This window comes from Pygoscelis adeliae, unplaced genomic scaffold (genome assembly GCF_000699105.1).
Source record: "Pygoscelis adeliae isolate BGI_AS28 unplaced genomic scaffold, ASM69910v1 Scaffold26, whole genome shotgun sequence".
NCBI classification, from domain to species: domain Eukaryota; kingdom Metazoa; phylum Chordata; class Aves; order Sphenisciformes; family Spheniscidae; genus Pygoscelis; species Pygoscelis adeliae.
The window spans coordinates 7,135,028-7,139,962 of record NW_008825104.1 but is presented as its reverse complement, the minus strand read 5'-3'; positions in this window follow the sequence as shown (position 1 = coordinate 7,139,962).

Genomic DNA, 4,935 nt, shown 5'->3' with positions numbered 1-4,935 from the left:
GGGAAAAAGTAACTAAAGAAAGAGAACTGAAGACTTCATAAGGAAGAGAAACAGGGAACACAAACTGATTCTTGTTTAATTAGACTTAAAATTGAATTTCTTATATGATGAAAAAATCTACAACTATTTTAACAGATTCTGAAAAAAGTAATTATTTTCCCCAAACTAAAATAATCTTTTATTGTGAACCCTATTTTACAGATGGAGGACAATCAAAAGGATTGTTTTTTGAACTCTCCTAAAAATGTTCCACGGTAGCTTTTCTACAAATCAAAACCTCTTTACTTAAGGTACAATCTATTCGTGTAACAGGCCTAGAGACAGGATAGTTCATCTCACTGGACTGTCTGGATCTCCTTGCTTCAAAAGGATTTAACCTGTGGTTCCAAACATGGCAGTCCATAAGAAATTCAACTTTAAATATCATTGAGCCAACACTGAAGCCAGGAATTCACATATTGTTAGTTTTTATTTTTACATGACTGACATTATTCACAGAAAATAAGATGACAAGGAAAAAGTAAGGAATTTGTTAAGTGTGCACATACACAACAGTGTTGCTAAAAACTACTGAAAGATTTGTATTGCCGGCATTAGCCCCTTCTAAGAAAAATTAATGGTCAGAATAGAGATAAGGAAGCCATAAAATGTAAAATAAATGCAGTTCATCCTACAATTAACAGAAATCTGGATTTATTTAATGATTAGCATGATGGGTATCATCATGAATGTGCCTATATAGAATTGTTCGGGAATGATATTTGTGATAACATTCACAGTGTCTATTTACACATCACTTATTCCCCAACTTGTTACTCCAGAACACATTCTTTCTCATGCATTTTCATCAGCTTAAAAAACCCACCATAATTAATTTTAAACAAACTTGCCACAGAAATTCTTCTTTTCTACCAGTGGAGAGATAGAGGAGTGATAGTTTTCCTACAGGACGCAGCACTAATTACTGGCCTTGGAAGAGCAATACAACCAGAGCTACTACAGAGCTACTATAGAGCTAGCGTAACCGATTTCCTACAGAAAAGCTACTCCAGATCTGATTAGAAGTTGGTACAGTATTCTTTTAGGATTGCTTTTTGGACACAAACATTCTCAGCAGCATTCATTGTTACCCTCTTTGGATCCGAGAACCTTACCAAATGCAGTCCAAAACCACTGTTGGTGCACAGGCAAAATACTGAGCGCATGGCTTATTTATGCAACTTTATAGCTGGCTCTTTCTGCCAATTTCATGTTTAACTCTTTGTCTGCAGTGTGGCCAGAAGGAGCTCTGCAGGACCTTGTGAACAAAGGATTGACGGTTACGATCTGCAGATGTCCACGTCCTCACAGGGCATGGCTGCATTTTCATTCCTTTCCGTTTGTTTTGACCAGCGCAAGATTTATGTGGGGGTATCAGCTGTCAAAACAGACTCCAAGGCTAAGAGGCTGCAGCATAGCTTAAAGTCAGTGTTACGGAGACTGTCCAGGAGCAAAGCAGTCCAAGTCAGGCAAGAGTAAAGGTGCCTTAACACCACCTTTTTGTCTTTTCTCCTCCATGTGAAATGCTGTGCCGAGTGTTCCTCAGTCAGAATTCAGGAGCTCACCCATGGTAACCAAGGAAGAGAAATACAAACAAAAAGTCACAATAAAATGTTTAAAAATAACTCTGAAACATTCCTAACCATTTCTAGAACACAGCATATACAAAATAGGTTGTGGTGTTACAAAGGTTTTCTATTGGTACTTGCATAATACTCCAAAACTTAGTCACACAATACATTTACGTTCATTGCTCTGTTTGATTTTACTATTTGAAAAATAATGCAGCCAAATACAGAGGGACTTCTTTGTATGGCGTAACACAATATTTAACCAGTGTAAATTTGGGACTGTATCAAAGTTAGACTGAAGAGAGGTTGTTTACTTAGCTTCTCTTTAAATGTAGTACATAAGCATGATGCATTTAGGAAGTCATAACAATATACTTCTAAGACTTAATTGCCACTGTATTATACCAGCTTTGCACTGATTTCACCAGCATAAATGTGGTGTAACCCAGTTGTGAATCAGGTCAATTCAGAAAATGTTTCAGTAAGACATTTTGAATGGACCATGTGCAAATTTAAATTATGGGGTATCTAAAATAAACTTCAATATATACTTGTTAAAGAAAAGAGTGCTTATTGTCTCTTTATGTCTTTCAGGCAGTTATTACTTCCAGTGATTATTATTTAATATTTATATTGCAATGATGTCCAGAAGTCCCAAGTCAAATCGAGTTAAAATCCACCATTCAAGTCACTACCTGAGCATTTATTAAGCAGAAGCGCTTACCCCGGAGGCCTTTCAATCTAGCTCTTGGAGAAGTGGAAATGCACAAACGTAATGAACAACAGTAGTAAGAATAGGGAAAAGCAGCAATTAAACCCTGTTGCTCTGAAAAACTATGTATACGTTGTTCAGACCATTGAACTCTTGAAAGGGACAAAGAGGGGTGGCTGTTTCACCAACTGTTCTTTCAGTTTAGCTGCATGTTGTTGCAGTATTTACTAGTGTTCCTGTTCAAATATAAAAATAGAAATTTGAATGAGAGGATTTCGGTCTTAGTGTCTACTGTGAAATCGCGTGTAAAGAATTTGTTTAAGCTTTCAGTGGGATCAGTTGCACAGTCTCACTTGAAAGACTCATTATGTAACTCTATATTTTGTACTTTGTGCGCTTAATCTGTAATTATTTGGTAACTGGGATACCAACTCTGGGACTTAATGTTGCTGGGGACTCTGTTGAAGCTGTAATCTAAATACTGTCTTGATATTTATAGCGCTTTTAAATCCCTGGAATAACTCCTGGTATTTTCTTAATTTATATAGATAGTTCTATCTTGTCTATCTAAAATGTCTTCAGGAGCTGTGGTCTAGCTAGCTATAGTTTCAGCAGATTTTGGCTAGGCTTTTTTTTTTTATGGCTAAACCCATAGGTGAAATAGTATCTTACATTGAAACTAACATTACAACTACGGTAGATTCACCATGGGAACAACAGTTGCTATAAATTTCCCACACCCATCTATTACCCTGCTGCATTAACAATCGCATTGGGCAATTTGCAGTCAACATTGCCAAACAACATTTTCACATTAAAAAAGTTACGACAATTCATGCATAAAAGAGGTGCCTTGAAGAGTTCAAGATGGAGGACATCAGTTACAGAGAGCCATTCATATTAATTATGATAAGGATACATTATTGGCTATTAGATAGGAATGATCAATTGTTCGCATAAAATGAAAAAATCAGTGATTTTATTATAGCACCAGTGTAGTGCACTATAGTGAGACATTCTAAGTCTGCTGTCAGTGGGGTTGAAGTTCTCATAACTTGGCCTTAGCCCAAAGCTGACTCATTTGAAGAAAATGGCTTATCTGAACAAGAAGAAATGGAAGTGATTTAATGTTTTGGGAAATATATATACACATATAATTTTATTTTTTACAATCTCTGATGGTTGTATTTAATTTAATTTAATTATTTAGATCTAGGCATAGATGTAGTCCCCAAAGAGGACTGTATGCTCTGTAAAGATGGAGGAAGGATTTGTAGAAAAGTAAAGAAACAGTAAGTGAGTATTATTACCCTAGTAGAAATGCATGCTTATTTTCTGTATCTGGATACAAACTGGATACTCGAACATACAATCCCCACACACAGACAAGAAGTTTTAAATAAAAGTGTTGTTAAACATAGTGGACTTTTATAAATGTGATCAACTGTACATTTTGTTGCTAAAGATTAAACCTTCTTCACCCAAAGCCCCGTAAGTAACTGGATGACACTTTGATGATCCTGTACAGCAAGTATCAGTTGGAGTTACTTTCAGGGACTGGTGAGGGTTTAAAGGACTTCTCACATCTAGCCGTATGCTAAAATCAGGGGCAGGTCAATACTAACCTGACATACCATTTTCCTTTGCTGTTCAATGGCTCATGTAAAATGGCATTTTTTAGCATTTTGTCCATTTCTCAGTAAACAGACTATCATAATAAAACACTATCCCAGCTTAGTCGGTGGCAGTCCCAGTAGAGAAGCCAGGGATTAAATGGGCGTGAAAACAAAACTACCTCTGTCCTTAGACGTGGTCTCTGCGGAACACAATCGAGGAGCATAAGGTGAGCAGCATGTACAAATCCACCCCGCTGTGAGCTTTGTGTGCTGTTCTGTGGCTGAGCAGAACTCCAGGCTCCAGGACTGTTAAAATGGCATATTGCCTACACAACAGGTTACCAAATACCCGTTGCAAACAATCAAGGAAACTAAGGAGAAAAGCGTTTCCATCAACGCACTGTTGCGATCCAACAAACACCAATATCGAAGGCACGTGACATTCAGTAAACCCACTGGCTGCTTTTCAGAGGTATTTGTACATGACTATGCTACCGTTAACCGCATTTTCAGTACCCTCATATCGTACTGAGGGTGTTGAAGTACTTGAGGAGAAAATACAACTGCATTCCAGGGTTTACGAGAAACAGCGTCATTATATAAGCAGCGTTATTTCAGTTGTTGCTGTTCACGTCGAAGTTTAACGTAACGTTTCCAAACACCATGCTTGGGCGGAGGTTGCCAGCTTTTCCCCCAGGCGCGTTTGTTGCCCCAGATGCCGGTAGCTGGAAGCCAGGGAGGGTAAGGCGCAATGGAGTGGCAGCTGCTGGGACGGCCCTGGCGGCTCAGAGGGCGGGCGCCCCAGAGGGGATCAATGGTTTCAGCGATGCGGATGCAGCATGTGCAGTTATTAAATCAGGAAGCTGAGCTGCTGACGCCCAAGGGAACTTTTACCATTCGGGATGGAATTTGTCTGGGCGACTGACGTGCCCCTGCGGAAGACAAGCTACGCCAACACCGCGGGGGGGGGGGGGGGAGGGGGACGGGCGCGCCACAG